The sequence below is a fragment of the Triticum aestivum genome, chromosome 3A, assembly GCF_018294505.1.
Source record: "Triticum aestivum cultivar Chinese Spring chromosome 3A, IWGSC CS RefSeq v2.1, whole genome shotgun sequence".
NCBI classification, from domain to species: domain Eukaryota; kingdom Viridiplantae; phylum Streptophyta; class Magnoliopsida; order Poales; family Poaceae; genus Triticum; species Triticum aestivum.
The window spans coordinates 129,742,326-129,759,844 of NC_057800.1; positions in this window are offsets into that span (position 1 = coordinate 129,742,326).

Genomic DNA, 17,519 nt, shown 5'->3' on the forward strand with positions numbered 1-17,519 from the left:
TACGATAAAGTTAAATGGCCTTTCTTGCATCATGCATAGAAAATAAAGGTTTTGATCTTGCTTGGTAACAACAGGTTCCAACTTTTGTTTGGGGTGTAGTGTGCGGATCCAGGTGAATGATGACATTGGTCACATTTTCGCACCCAAGAATGTCTACGACAAGGTGATGTTGTGTCGCCGATTATTTCCAATATTGTCGCAGATATGGTAGCAGTTCTCATTGGTAGGGAAAGGGAGAATGTCTTGTAGGTGGTCTAATCTCACACTCAGTTGATGGAGGTGTTTTCATTCTATAATATGCAGACGACACCATCATATTTATGGAACATGATATGGACAAGGTGGTGAATATGAAATTGGGGTTTTGTATTTGGAACAATTGTCGAGTCTTAAGATAATTTCCACAAGGATGAACTATTCTGCTTTCGAAGTGCCAAAGAAGAAGAGAGGAATTATAAGAAATTGTTTGGTGTGAGATTGGTGTCTTCCATTTGGTTATCTCGGGATACCAATTCATCATCGCAAATTGACTAATAAAGACAGGAAATGTATAATACTAGTTAACTCAGCGCTCGCGATTTTGCCTATGTTCATGCTCTCGTTCATTGAGGGTGTGTTTGGTAGTATGTATGGACCTAGCCTAGTTGTTCTCCTCTGATACATGTTGCGTGTAGAAATGTTGAGCCCATGCATTTGCTGTTGTTTGGCAGCGGTATATGCGCTGAGACATGCTGAGTTGAGACTTTGTTTGGCAGCCTGCATGTGTTTAGACATGCTGAATTTTTTTAAATTCTGAATAATTTTTTTGAATGGTGAACAAAATTAAAAAATATGTGAACAAAAATTTAAACATATTTTAAAATTCTAAACATTTATTGAAAATGTAAAAAAAATTAAAATTCTATACACTTTTTGAAAATTTAAGGAAATTTTAAAATTCCGAATGTTTTTTGAAAATGTAAACATATTTTGAAAGTCTGAACTTTTTTGAGATTTTTTTTAAAAATGATTTTTTTGAAATTCTAAACATTTTCGAAAATTTTAAAAAATGTGAAATTCTGAACATTTCTGAAGATTTAAATAAAATGCAAAATTCTGAAGATTTTTTGAAAATTTAAGCACAATTTGAAATTCTGAACATTTTTTGAAAATTTAAAACATTTTGAAATTCTAAAAAATTTCGAAAGTTTAACAATTTTTAAATTATGACTATTTTTGAAAATTAAACAAAATTTGAAATTATGATTTTTTTTTGAAAACTTAAACATATCTGGATGTGGTCTGGTGGGCGGGGACGAGGGTCGGGGCCAGCATGGCTGCCTCCATGCACCCTCTTTGGGTGCATGAGATGGGCATGGCCGAGGGCCCTTTTTTGCATTAGTTGAGCATAGCCCAGCCTAGATGAGCCCATGCACTATACCAAACAAGCAAAAGTGGGTAGGATTAAAAACTTTTGTCCTCATGCATCCTACCAAACACACCCTAAACTACCAATAGGTGTGCAGCAAAGACTTGATTTTTTCCATTCTAGATTTTTTTTGGCAGAGTGATGAACATAAGGCTAATTATCGCCTTGCGAGGTGGGATATCATGTGTCGACCTAAAGACCAAGGTAAGCTGGCAATGGAGGATCTTGAGATTAAAAATAAACATTTGCTGAGTAGATGGCTTTACATGCTTGCTTAGGGGGTGATGGAGTGTGGATTTAGTTATTGCGTAACAAATATCTACACTCTAGAACTTTGTCTCAAGTTACAACATAGTAGAATGAATCGCCATTTTGAAAAGGTTTGATAACAAAGATTGCATTTTTAATAGGAATAAATCAAAAGTTGGAAATGATCGTACCACGCGCTTTTGGGAGGAAACTTTGCTTCGGGATAGCACTTTGAGAGAATTCACTTTTTTGCGGGGTGAAAGAGCTTTATTCCATTATTACAGGGTTACAATCTCGAGCCAGCTGCTCCTCACAACACGGAGGACTCAAATTTAACCATACCGCAGTACAACACTCGGTACGGCTATAGTGTGCCAAAAGATGTGCTACCCTGCTTTGCACTCTACTAATTTTCATAGAAACAAAAATCCTATCAACCAAAATTGCTTTAATATCTGCATCTAAATGACCGTATGCAGACTTAGAAAGAGTGTCGCCCGAAAGGATAGCCAACGCGTTTATAGAATCCGATTGAACGATCACCGGTTTGTCAGAATGTTGACTGGCCAGTGCCAGTCCTTGCATAAGAGCATGGATCTCCGACTCCAATGCATCATTACAATTGAATATATACATGTACGCCGCAAAAATCACAGCTCCATCCTTGTTCCGCAACACCATCCCAGCCGATGCACGTCCATCCTGTTCAGAGTACGAACCATCTACTGAAAGAGCAACCCAGCCTTCAGGTGGGTGAGGCCACAGCTCGAGAATTTGTAAACACTGTATGTTCTCTGTACGATGTATGTCGCCCAGTGGCATCTTTCCTTTGATGATCTCATCCACACTATACATCCTGACCAAATTGATGGACTTATAGTAATTGTCCAGATAATCAACAGTCACATCCACGGCGGTCTCACTCTTTCTATGTGCAGAATCATTACGTAACTGCCATATGCGTCAAGTAGTCATAATCACCATATCCCTTGTTTGAGAGAATTCCTTATTTGATCATTTTTTAAAATTTGCTTTCCTATTTGGCCTAAAAAAAATTTTCTTCCCTATTTGACCCCAAATGTAAAATTTATTCCTTATGTGACATTTCTGTCTAATTTGGCCACAAACAGTGTTAAGTGCAACATGAAAGGACCATTCTACCCCTGATGCCATACAAGGTTGAAAAAACAATCTTTCATTCGTTCCACTGAACCAGTTTTTATTCGAGGCGAAAGAAAGAGAATAGAGAGCAGCTCGATGCCCGACTCGCCAGCAGACTACGATGCTCAAGGATTCGTGAGTAAAAATATACATTGTCGCTGGACGGATGTACATGCACAAGTTTTTCCTGTATGTATATTCAGTAGTGTATATATTTCATGCATGGATCGATTCATCGAATAGCCCGCTTCTAATCATTCATCTTTCCGTGTGTATAGTACCTGTGCTAAGATGGTTAACTCAAACTAATTCAAGTTAATTGTGATTAAGTCCAACACAGGCCGCCGCTGGTGCATATGTATTTGCATCTGCTTAAGTCAAAGAGCTAGCTAGCTAGCTAGGAGTGTAGTTAGTACGTTAGTACATGCATCCGTGAGAGGCTAACGGTACGTACGTACGTTAATACATGCAGCAGGAACGGTACGGTGGTGCTGCTAAAGTCCCCTCATGCATGCATGGATGCATACCGTGTACGGATATGGATGACAGGACAGGAGTGAAGATCCCTCAGCTAAGGGCTAGACCGGACGTTTCACTCTCTAATGACGAGTGGCACACAAATCAACCCAAGAAGGATTTTTCTATGTCAAAAGTGTTTATATAAATGAATTGTTTAACACCAAGATGCCAATAGCAATGATGGATAAAGCAACTCCCACGAGTAGGGCTCGAAAGCCGGGGACTCTCCTGGCAAAGAATCTGAACAATCTGAGTTCTTTTCTGAAAAAGAGGAAGATGCAAGGCAGTACAGTAGTATATGTCCGAATGCGAGGAGTTGCAAGCCTGTCATGCTAAAGAACCGAACCATCTTTTTTAGCCATGTATAACATCAGGGGTAGAATGGTCTTTTCACCTTGCACATAACACCGTTAGTGGTCAAAATAGATGGAAGTGCCAAATAGGGAACAAATTTTACTTTTGGGTGTCAAATAAGGAAGAAAATAGTTTTTTTAGGCCAAATAGGGAACCAAATTTTAAGAAAGGGCCAAATAAGGAATTCTCTCTAGCTCTTTAGGCTTACAATATATTTCTTTAATTTTAAAATATTGGGCAACACAAGGATACTTTTGTGAGCACAACAATAATGATGTCTTTTTAAATATCCACTTTAGGAGGGCTCTCATCAAGGGTAAATGGACCTCCTGGGTATATCTAGTACGGAGCTTGATGGAGTCACCTTAACCAATGAGCTAGACACGACTATTTAAGCCGACCGCCGGCACCGAAACCCTACCCCTCCACGTTTTGCTCCGCATGTCCATCGCCGCCGCCACTTTCCACTCCTCGTCCACCACCACTAGTAGCCATGTCCCCACACCGCCAGGTGAGGAGCTACCCATTTCTAACGCCAGAGCGCCGACTGTAGCTCCTTGTGCAGATCTGGGCAAGGCACGAAGCCCGGGTCACCGCGGGGCTACCTCTGGATGCAGTGGATCCGAAGGAGGAGTTGGAGGAGGAGGAGGACGAGGAGGTTGAGGAGGATGAGGAGGAGCCGAAGGAGGATATGGGGGATGCTGGCAATGCGGATCTGCAGGCAGAGCAGTAGACCATCCTCGATTCCCTCCGCTTGGAGTCGGCTACGGAGGCTAGATGTTGTCGCCGGCAAGAGATGGAGGCGCAACAGGCCACGGAGGAGGAGGAGATGCTCGCCTACATGGATGAGGTCGAGCTGGAGGAGGATGAACCGGAGCCCTACTACGCGTCCGTCCACCCAGCGCCCGGCACCGACGTCATGGACATCTCCGATGACAAAGATTAGCTAGGGCAGTACGTAGGATTTCTTTTGCATACTTTGTATGGATCTAGGGGTTGAAATATGAGAGACTCGGGTGCAGAGTGGCTAATTTGAGGCGTGATCGGTCACTATCCGCGGGTGTTTGAGGGATCGGATTTTTCAAGTCCGGCTGAAGATGCTCTCAGAATGCTGACTGGGCTAAAGTAGCCGGTCAGATTAACGGTGGTATTCCTTATTTAGTAGACGATGGCCTGTCCATTCTACAATATGCGGATGGTACTATGCTTTTTTATGAATCACAACCTAGATAAATGAGAAACATCAATCTCTTATTATGTGCTTTTAAGGAGCTTTTTGGTCTTAAAACTAATTTTCATAAGAGTGAAAATTTCGGCTTTGGTGAAGTCGCGGAAACAACATCTGAGTATGCTGAGATTTCGGCTACCAGCTCGGGCAATTTCCTATTTGGTATTTGGGTATTCTGATTCACTATCGGCATTAAACTATTGCCGAGTGGAAACATGTGGAAGAGAGACTTGAGAAACGTCTAACATGTGGAAGAGAGACTTGAGAAACGTCTAGCCAGTTGGAAGGCCAACCTCTTGTCTGCCGTCCCAAAAGTCAGGGGGTCTTGAAATCCAAAATCTTGATATTAGAAACACCGCCCTTCTCAGTAAATGGGTTTAGAAACTCCTCACTAAAAACGGGGTATGGCAGGAAATCATTCGTAACAAATATGTGGGTTCCAAAGCCATTTCTCAAATTAATTGGAAACCGGTGATTCACAATTTTGGTATGGCTTGATGAAGGCCAATGAATTTCTTTTCCAATTTTCCACTTTCTCAGTTAAGGTTGGTTGAGGCGCCACCCCACTTATGGTGCAATACCCTAGCGTGAATCGAATTGTTAGACATAAGTTTTTCACACTGGCTTAGGTTTTGGGACAAGAAAACCCTAATAATTCTTTTTGTAGGGACCTATTAGGGCCTCACATTGTAGCATGGAATGCATTGCTCATGTGTTTAGAGCCCATTCAGCTGTCAAATGAACCGGACGAGTTTCGATGAAACCTGCATCAGAATGGCAGGTTTTCTATCAATTCCTTGTATAATGCGATTGCCCATACCGATGTTCTGGTTGATAATAATAAATTGTGAAAGCTCAAAATTCCTCTTTGAGTGAAGATATTCCTCTCGTTGATAATAATAACTAGACATAACCTGGCACGCCGCAATTGGCAAGGTAGCAAGACATGTGTCTTTTGCCAACATGACGAGTCTATTAAACACTTATTTTTTGAGTGAAAGTTTGCTTGTGCGGTGTAGGGCATAGTTCAAGTAGCTTAAAATCTTTACCCCCCCCCCCCCCGACGTAGTCCACATAATATGTTTGCTCGTGCCATTGGATGCGGGGTATCGACAAATAATTTTCTACACATAATCTTGTGGAGGCAGCTACCTTATGTTGGGCATTTTAGCTTACCACGAATTATGCGGTTTTTAATAATAATTTGTTTCGTCTCATCCGTAGGTTAGGTTATTCATGCATGCATGCATGCGATGGATCCGTACTTGGTCTATCTAGCCGAGGCTAAAGGACAGAGACCTTTTTATGATGGCGCTACCCGGCTGGAGCATACGGCCAGGGAGGTTTTTCCCATCATGGTTGGCGGTGTAATCTCCGGATAGGATCTACCCCACCTTAGGCTGGACCTTTTATTATTTATAAAAAATGATTTGTATTGTTGTTGTTAACGTGTTGGTTGTTTGCATCGTGCCATGCAGAGGTCGGACTTTCTTTTAATGTGGTTGTATCACTTCGATATATGAATTGAATGAAATGTCCTTTATCAAAAAATGCCACATGGTAACTCCCAACGTCATTTTCTCCTACTTGTTTACTTCTTGAGATTTTGTTTTTACTTTGTTAACTTGTAAACTCTCCATAATATTGCTTTATTAAGACTTGCACAACAATGTTTATGATTTAGTTCTAGCTGCTAACCTCTGATAACAAAAGCTTCCACAACACAAATTAGAAATGGTTACATGTCAAGAAGTTTTTTCCCTTGATGGGACCCATCTTACTCTCTCAGATCAATCAGTACGCTTATGCGTATGCCATGGCCCACACCATAGGGGGCACAACGATGGTGGAGCCTACTAGCTCATACTAGTCAGGGGTTTGGGAGTTGTCTTTTCACGAATACGCAAGGTTGTGTATCTTTTCAATGATAGAAGGGGATAGAATGAGTACAAAGAAGGGTACAACACATGGCACGAACGCAAGTAGGTGTGAACATGGTGCCCGAAGCAGAGGGACACATGATGCTCGGTCCGAACAACATAGCCATAATCCACCAAGCCCGACCAAGAGAGGTAGGCCGAACCTGCATGACATCCAACATTGCCAAAGCCCATACCGGGGATGCGACAAGCAAGCAAGATGACACCTTCATGAAGGGGAGTGATGCCATGAACCGAGACGTCATTGTCATCCGATCCGGAGAACCGGACCTAGGGTTTCCCCTAAGCTCAGAGAGGGGCACTGATGAAGACCATGAAAGTGCCTCTGGGAAGGGAAAACGATGCCCAAAGGTGGCGCTGCTGCCAGCATCGGCAAGACAAGCACAATTTTTCTCTTCGTCGTAGTCTGAGCAATCTGATTGCCGCTACATCTGGAATCGGAGATGAGGATGCCACATCTGGTCGGAACTGCCATGATGGTAAGGGGTTGGTGGGGTTGCACCTGTCGCCAAAGGGCGGCCCAGGATCCCACCAGGCACATGAGCATATGATCTAGCACAAGGCGAGGCTTGGAGGTGTGCAGGGTCGGGGAGACAGTGAGGTAGAGAGAACCGGCGCGGGAGAAGTGACAGCGACAAATGACACCGACAAGCTAGAGACAGGAGGAACATAGATTCCAGCTGTCGGGGCCGTAGCTGTCAAGGCACCGACGAGCTGAGTTAGCTGGAAGGGATGGGGCTACTGGATCATCGAGGTTGTGGCTGCAACGGGAGAAGACGTCGGCAAGCCACGGACATTGGATAACGTAGCCATAGCCTCCGGGGCAGAGTAGCTGCAACAAAACCCACTGTGAGGCGCCACACGCACACACGCCACCTGGCAGGTGGCCGCCAAAGGCAGCCGCCGCTGGGGGAAGTCGCCACTGTTGCCTCACAAGGAACCATGCCAGAGCCTCCACCAGAACTCGAAGGGGAAGAGGCTCCATGGGAGACGACTGCCTGTGTGAGGCAAGACAGCGACCGCTCCGAGCACCCACAACACCCGCATGCAGTACCCCAACATGCAATAGCACTCATAGTGACAGGTATGCGCTGTCAGAGGGGAGGGGGCTGCACGGAGGAGGCGAAGGCACACCGCACTAGATCGGTGAGGGGAGGAGCAGGAGCTGGAAGGGGGCACCCATGCCTCATTGAGATGGGACCGCCGGGGGCGGACACGCGATGTGCGCGACGGAGATGATCCACCCCGTCGCTGCCATCCTGGGCCACGGCACGGCTTTGCCGGCCAGCCCTTCGGCCGTGGCGACGTGGGAGATGGCAGACACTGGGGTGCCCGTCGGCGGCTAGGGTTGCTCCCATCACTCCAGGGGGAGAGCGGCAGGGGGTTGTCTAGGAGTTGTCACTTGTCAAGCATGATACATGGTTTAGAGCAAGTACAGTAGTGGGATATAAGCCTGCTTACATGACACTTTTGCCAATGTGGAGGAGGGAGACAAGAAAAAAGTGAAGGGGTAAGCCTCTACACGTTCTCCTAGGAAAACATTTAATGAGAAGAAAGAAAGAGAGAGAGAGTGAAAAAAATCTAACCTTATAGCCACCCTTATTGTGTGAATAGTTAAGAATGCTAACTTGTGATGATGTGGCATCATATAGCAAGCAGGTGGCTATACTAATAACCATGCTCTTAAAGCGTTCGGTTTCATCCATGGTATGACGCGCTCGTACCTCATCGACATGATTTATGGGGGAGGCAATGGTGGATTCCTTCATTACATCGTCTATGGTACCCATTGGAGAGGAGCGTAAGGGGTTATTGTGGTTACCCCCGTAATATATAAGTGAGGAACCAGAGTCGTGGAAAGGAGGAGAGCAATCTTGTAACAACATACATTTTTCTCTAGGGCAAGAACTAGCATGTAGAACGAAGGGTGTTACACCTCCTCGGCGTCCTAAACCTCGATAAACAAAGCCTCATCTCTTAAGTGATCTGAAGTGCTTGACCCCTGTCCGAATCTCTAAAAGGGAACCCTCATGATCCCTGATCTCAATGCTCACCCATCGATAACATAGGTAGTTAAGGTTCTATCACCCCGAGCAGGTTGATTGATGTAAAATCGATCTCCACTTCACATAGGTATTGTTAGTTTTTTTGATTGATCTAACCTCACCATTGTAAGTTAGTTGAATCATTGCAAATCATCTAATTTTAATCTTAACTTACTAAATTTCAAATATGATGAGGTGTTTGGTTCCTAGAGCAGGTATTTAGAATGTAGATGTTGTGCATCTAGAACTAGAACAAGACAACCCAAATCATGTTGCCAACAATGGAAATTCAACCGGATCACGCACTGAGGAAGCAAATTGTTGAATATGCACCAGAAATTCAAGACAAAGTTAAGAAGGCATACATATCGAAGGGTCAAACCTAATAAAAATATTAGAATTTCATCACATGAACTAAAGATCATTTTATCAATCATGGAACACAAAAGTATAACTTGATACAATATACCGAGTCCGAGGATGCAACCTTTTATTTCTATTGTTGTTTAAGAACCTCGAAGGGCATAACACTTTGGCTTTGGAGTCTTCACCAAAACATGTTTCAGAGACTAGAAACATGCATATAAAGCCTTGCCTGAGCATTTTGGTGGTTAGAATAGTTGTCACTACAATTGTGTTAGGCATTATGATGATTTCATAAATCAAAGACAAAGTTTTTCAACCAAGTTGGCTTGTGCAAGTGAGGAATCACATAGATTATATAAGATCCACTTAACTTATTCTCTATAAGGATAACAATAAAGAAGTGAGAGAAACTTTTGATCCTGGAGGATATAACTGCAAGATGACTTCCGACGACATACATAATGACCTTGCAAGGTGTTGTGCATAGAAGTCACTGAAGTGATTATGGGGGAGCTTGGTGATAAAAAGTTCTTTGTTCTTATTGATGAGTCACACAATATATCCGTGAAATAACAAATGGAGTAATGTTGAGGTTAGTAAGTATCTTTTGTATTTTGGTTCATTTATATATTTCAATTTTCCATTCAACCATTATTTATTTATTCATCCTATTTTTTGTAGGTATGTGAACAATTCTTTGTCTATGCCACATAAAAGATACTACGTTTTGGGCACCAAAGGTACCTCTTGCAATGCTTCTTGATCATTACAAGTTGTCAATTTCAAGGCTACGAGGGTGAGGATATGACACAACTTTAAACATGAGAGATGTATTTAATGGTTTGCAAAGAAAGGTTCTAAATGAAAAATCTCATGCTTTCCAAGTCCATTGCTTTGCCCATCGCGTACAGTTGATTGTGGTCGCCGTTGCTAGTTCTTCTTGCTCATGTATTCATGATTTGTTTTGAGTATGTATGTTGTGACCACGACACGTTCATGTTGCAAGATGGAAGTTGTTACGCCCTCGATGCGGCTATATCTCCTACGTGTCGAAGCACGACTTAGAGGCATAACCGCATTGATAGCAATGTCGCAAGTGAGGTAATCTTCGCAAACAACCCATGTAATACAATAAGGGAAAATAATACATAGTTGGCTTACAATCGCCACTTCACACAATACAAGAAATAAAGCATTACATCATCCAGATACAATCAAGGTCCGACTATGGAACCAAAATAAAAAAAGACTACCCCAATGCTACACAGATCCCCGATCGTCCCGACTGGGCTCCACTACTGATCAACTGGAAACAGAACAACACAAAGGACAAGATCTTCATCGAGCTCCTCCTTGAGCTTGGTTGCGTCACCTGCACGGTCTCATCGGCACCTGCAAGCTGGTTTGGAAGTATCTGTGAGTCACGGGGACTCAGCAATCTCGCACCCTCGCGGTCAAGACTATTTAAGCTTATAGGTAGGACAAGGTATGATGTGGAGTTGCAGCAAGCGACTAGCATTTATGGTGGCTAACATACGCAAATGAGAGCGAGAAGAGAAGGCAAAAGCACGGTCAAACAACTATGATCAAGAAGTGATCCTAGAACAACCTACGTGAAGCATAACTCCAACACCGTGTTCACTTCCCGGACTCCGCCGAGAAGAGACTATCATGGTTACACACGCGGTTGATGTATTTTAATTAAGGTCAACTTCAGGTTTTCTACAACCGGGCATTAACAAATTCCCATCTGCCCATAAACGCGGGCACGTCTTTCGAAAGTTCAAATCCCTACAGGGGTGTCCCAACTTAGCCCATCACAAGCTCTCACGGTCAACGAAGGATATTCCTTCTAGCGGGAAGACCCGATCTGGCTCAGAATCCGCCCGAATGTGCCAACAAATCCCGATAGGAGCTGCACATATCTCGTTCTCAGGGCACACTCAGATGAGACTAGCTACGAGTAAAATCAACCCTCAAGTTTCCCTGAGGTGGCCCCGCAGGCAGCTCAGTTTGGACCGACACTCAGAGGAGCACTGGCCCAGGGGGGTTCAAATAAAGATGACCCTTGAGTCTGCAGAACCAAAGGGAAAAAGAGGCTAGGTGGCGAATGGTAAAACCAATGTTGGGCATTGCTGGAGGAGTTTTATTCAAGGCAAACTGTCAAAGGGTTCCCATTATAACCCAACCGCGTAAGGAACGCAAAATCCAGGAACATAACACCAATATGACGGAAACTAGGGCGGCAAGAGTGGAACAAAACACCAGGCATAAGGCCGAGCCTTCCATCCTTTACCAAGTATATAGATGCATTAATTAAATAAGAAATATTGTGATATCCCAACAAAATATCCATGTTCCAAACATGAAACAAGCTCCAATCTTCACCTGCAACTAACAACGCTAAAAGAGGGGCTGAGCAAAGTGGTAACATAGCCAAACAACGGTTTGCTAGGACAAGGTGGGTTAGAGGCTTGGTTCAACAATATGGGAGGCATGATAAGCAAGTGGTAGGTATCGCAGCATAGGCATAGCAAAAGAGCAAGCATCTAGCAAGCAAAGATAGAAGTAATTTCGAGGGTATGGTCATCTTGCCTGAAATCCCGCAAGGAAGAAGAACGAGTCCATGAAGAAGACAACCGGACGTAGTCGAACGGGTCCTCACAAACGCGACGTTAACGGAACCAACCCGAAGAAGCAACACCGGAAAGAAGCAAACAACATAGTAAAACAACCATCACATGAACATGGCATGATGCACAACCAAGTATGATGCATGTCCGGATTAATGAAGCATGGCATGGCAAAGTGCACAAACAACCCTACAAATTAAGTGGAGCTCAATATGCAACGAGTCGCATATTGACGGAACACCACGTGACTTATTTAGTTCACTCTCATTTATGTACCCAACAAGATTAAATATTGTTAGCATGGCAAGAGGTGAAGCATAATGAAACTATCTATCTAGGCAAGTTTAAATGAGGCCGGAAGCAACGAACAACAATTCTGATAAATCCCCATATGCAAATATTAGGTTGATACTGTTCTTCCCTAAACCATATTTTATGGTTGTTAAACATGCAAATTGGTGCCACCATGTTAAACTAGGCATCTTTCCACCCCATTACATATAAAATTTATTAAATTTGGAGCTACGGTTATTTAGTTATGAAAGAAAACATTTTAGCATGGCATAGGGGCAAATTAAAGCAAACAACAATTTAGACATTTTAAACATGATTTAAAATGGCATATTATTAATCTACACAAAATTCTAAGCAAGTTTAATATATTAAGTTTTTACATGTGATGCTTAGTTTGTGAGTTTAAATATGCATGAAGTTCAAGGGGTTTTCTGCAAACTGCACTCTCTGAAATATTAGGAAAAATCCTCCTGAACTGAAAAAAAAACATAACGGGCCGGAAATTGAACTGGCCCAACAGGCACAAAGGGCTGGAGGGAGGTGCTGCTCACCCACGGGCCTCTTGGGCCGGCGGATCTGGGCTGGGGCGTGGTCAACGCACAGCGTGGCAGTGCCCGTTCGTTCGAAGCAGGGGCCATGGCCACCCTGGTTCGTTGTTGCCAGCGAAGGAGATGGCCGGCGCGGGCTCGCGGGCATGGGGGAAGGCACAGCTCCGGCGAGCAGGGTCCGGAGACGGCACGGCGGAGCAGCTTGCGGAGGCGCTCGGGACTCCGGGACGGCACGTGGGGAGGCAGCGACGCCCGACGCTCGATTTGGAGCAGGGAAGCAGAGGAACTTGCGGGCGCAGTGGTTGCCGGCGATGAGGACGACGGCACTGCGGGAAGCGGCTCCGGCGAGGTCAGGGATTGGCGGAGGCGGGCGGATCCAGGTGCTCGTCCATCTCTGCTGGAACTGCAGCTTCCCGATGCAGCAGAAGCAGGGGCCGGCGATGGGGACTTGGCGAAGGCGCGGCAGCAAGGACTTGGCGCGGGTCAACGCCGGCGCGAGGCAGATAGGCGAGAGGAGACGGGCGCGCGAGGGAGGGGGCTCAGCTTCAGAAGAGGTCCGGCGGCTCTGCTCGGAGAGGTTGCCGGCACCGTCGGAGGCTAGCGAGGCAGGGGAGCAACGGCCTGGTGGCGAACCAGAAGCGGAGGCGGTGCCCCCATGGCGTCCTGCGTAAACAGAGACAACAATACAGTTTTGAGACCAGAGGGAGAGGGAGAACCAGAGGGATAGAGAAGGAAGCAGGGCATGGCCTGGCCATGGTCGATGCGGCTCCGGGCGTGCTCAGGTGCTCCTCTCGAGCGGGAGCCCCGTGGTGATGAGACGCAGGGGAGGACAAGGCAGTGTTGCGGGAGAAGGAGGGGCGTTGCGCTGTGCTGGTTGGCTCGCTGGGGAAAACGAGGGAGAGTGGGTGGATCTGAATCCCGAGCGGAATAGTGGCGGCGGCCGAGAGGGATCGATGGGACAAGGCTCCTAAATTTTAGGGTTTGATCTGATTTGGGTAGGGGTTGGTCTATAAATAGGGACAAAAGGATTAAGTTTGGACCCTCCGATCAAAATCGGAAGGTTTCGGATAAATAGGTTAGGGAGCCCAATTAATAAAACGAAGACGTTTTGTAGATGTTTGGGGATGTTTTCAGTCCAACGGTGACGACTGCTCGGGTCGGGTCCGGGACAACTTTTCGGACGCGCGCGCGAGTAGGGCCGCGGGCTGACGAGAGAGGTTAGGTTGGGCCTGGCGGTAGGTAGTGGACTGTGCAGAAGGCCTCAAACTGAGAGAAGAGAAAAGAGAGAGGCCCGGCGACTGTTTCCGGAGACCGAAAACGTCCGACGTGTGACCGGCTATAGTGCCGCTATAGTTTAACGGTTGGGCTATCAAACGAACTCCGAATGTGATGAAACTTGACAGGCGGTCTATCTACACTATAATAAGACCGCATGCCAACTTTCAACCAATTCCGAGAACATTTTCCAGCCACTTATAAAATAATATTGCGGACGTGCCGCGGGCGCGTGCAAGTGTGTCTGGGCTCGGAACGGACAACGGAAAGAACTGGGAGAACCCGGGCGAATGCAAGTTTTGAAAACATGATGATGCAATGCACATGATGACATGACAAGATACAACACGCAAGCAAATGACATGGCAACAACGGCGAATAACTGGAAGACACCTGGCGCAGCAGTCTCGGGGCGTCACAACACTCCACCACTACGAGAGGATCTCGTCCCGAGATCTAGAATGGCACTAGAGGAAAAACCGGAAGAGAAAGAGAAAAGGTAAAACTAAGTTGCTTCTTTGACAAATGAGTGAAACCAAAGGACCTTGCAAGGTTGAGCAAATTGAAAGAAAGAAAGCAACGGAGGTGAACGAAGTTGAAAGCACTCCGTTAGGAAAAAGGAATAAGGAAGAAGAAATTCGTACAACACTCCGATTGAAAAGAAAAGGAATTGAATAAGAACTTGATAAGATGAGCAGATACTTGATGAAATCACAACACACTGCCTCCGGAACTATTGAATGAATGGAACAAGGGGTAAGAAAGATCTCAGACCGCACTCCGGTTGAAAAGAGATGCAAGGCTTGATAAGGCGAAAAGAACTTGAGCAAAAGGGCACAACACTCCGGTTAAATGGATAAGCACGAAAAGAAGATGATCTTTGACAAAACGAGATGATGGGTTGAAAAGAGCAACATGACAATGCCCCCGGAACAAAAGAATAGAAGATAGATACTTGAGATAGGAGAATGGAGAAGAAAAAGCCAACTTCTGCTACAAAAGAGCTTGAAAAGGTATCCTTAGGAGAAGGGTCGAACAGAGTTGTTGGAAAACCAACAACGAAAAGAATAACCTTGATATGGTGTTATGGAATACATCTCGAATTATGAGGTGACAACCTGCCACTCACGGGAAGAAGAATTGGATTGATATGAACAAGGAGACAAGAAAGCTTATTCGCCGGAAGGATAAAAGAAGAACTTGGGTCATTTATAAGCACCATAATTAGCAACAATCCTTAGGGAAAGCTTTAGGTGAAAATATGACACAAGACAACTCCAACGAAGAGATTAATGGATTTAAACTACCTCATTCTTGATAACTTGTGAATCATGAAACACGAAGGGAAATTATCAAGAATAACATAATACCACCTCCAATGATATGGAAGAAAGGAATTGCACTCCGAATTGCAAGAAGAAGAATGCTTGAGCTCCCTAGAAATGAATCTCGATGAAAACTTCGAGAAGGAATTAAATCCTTGATGAACCTTCATGTAGAACATCCATGAAGAACTCCGGTAACAAAAGTATAACGAGAAGAAAGGGAAGTTGAAAACACAAGGTGAAACATTGCAATGATTTAGATGAAGCTTTGCGACAAGATAAAGTGGAAACTTGGAACTCCGGAAAAGAAAGATGAATAAAAGAAATCAAGAATTTTGATGAACCTCCGGAATAAGGAATTAATCACTTGGTTGAAACAAGAATAAGTATTACATTATGCTTATCCTTCATCAATTAAATTGATGACAATCAACAGATTTAGCATACTACTTATTCTCGTGGAAAGGATTAAAGAGAGGTATAACTTAAGCTTGAGAAGGTCTTCAACGAACCACCGGTAGGATTGAAACAACGAATAAATTGATAAAGAAGACAAATCTTGAACGAACCACCATAAGAATTGAAAATGAAAGTAGCAAATGCACAAATCACCGTGTAGAATTGGAAAAGCGAATGAAGATGCTTGAGAGAATTTAGATACCAGAGGACGAATAGATCACGAACTTAATAGAGAATATTTGAATGATCCACCGGTAAGATTTGGATAATGAGAGCTGAAAGCTGGAAATGAATAATATTTGAAAAGATGGCCTTCGGAGGAAATAAATGGAAACAACTCATGAAATGCTCCGAGTGGGTGAAAAGAATTCCCACAGTCGAAAATAATTATGAGAGGATGGCAACAAGCTAGAATCACGAATCTTGAAGAGAATGGAGAAAAAATTAAGAGAAACTCTTCTTCGGTCTTCAAAATCTAAGAATGACGACGAGAAACACCACCAAGAATTGTTAGACACTCCGGAAGAATCAAAACAAAGAGGTTGAGCCAATGATGAAAAGAATTCAACAGATCTTGGAGAAAAACATAAGACCGACGATGAATCATAATTACGTCAAACTTTGAGATGAATTTGAGGATAGCTCCGGACAAATAAGAAGAGTCAGGTAAGATCCTGGGAAAAGACCTGTGGGTTAGGGCCCACTCAAAAGAAACACCGTTGAATGATTTAAAAGATAGATTGTGCCGGTTGAATTAAATGGCTTGAATGAGATAACAACCTCGAAAGAGCTTGAACGAAAGCAGAGTGTAAGCACGAATCTTCGAGATATCTTCAGCACTCCGGAATAATTGAATAGCGAGAAATGGATGATTAAGAGGTGCACCGGTATGAGAAGGCATTTGGAACAAGGAAAGGGATATGATCAACAAAGCTTGAATAGGATCCACCAGAGAAGAAAAGAACGAAGAATACAACACTTGAAGCTCCGTTAAAAAAACTTCCTGAGAATCACCGGATAAGAACATTGAAAGAGAGGAGTAAAGAGGATTCATATCCATAAGATGGATACTTGATAAAGAAATTCGAGTCCTTGAAGAAACAAGGGTGGGTGGGTGGGAAAAACAAAGGAAACTTGGGATGGATGAAAACAAACACCGTTTGGAAGAACTGAGATTGGATCTTACAAATAGGAAAAATGATAGGATCATCTTGAAGAGAATCGCACCGATTGAAAAGAATTGACATGACAATCTCGATTATCATGAAGGATTAGTATTCACATAGGAATATGAGAACATCACTTAGGAAAAGGCATGGAATCAACACTTGACATTGAAGCAACTCGAATTTCACAACTCAAAACAAAACAAAGGATTGGCTTGCGGAATAAGCCAGAACAAACATATGATAGAGATTTCATCGGAAGTTTTCGTGGTGGGGCCTACACGGGCTCGATCATACAGTACCATCATGTACAAGGCAGTGCACATGACATACGAAGCGTCCCCGAGTCGGCATAGCCAAGGACTCTTTAAGACACAATGAGACCACTGTAAAACCAACCGTGGATAGGCGGACCACTAGACGTCGAACCCCAATTTCATATCATACATTTGTCGGAAAGATATCCTAAGAGCTACTTGAATTCCCACTTATAAACTCCCGAAATTTTCCGGTTATGCAATTATAGGAGATATTCCCTAGAGGCAGTAA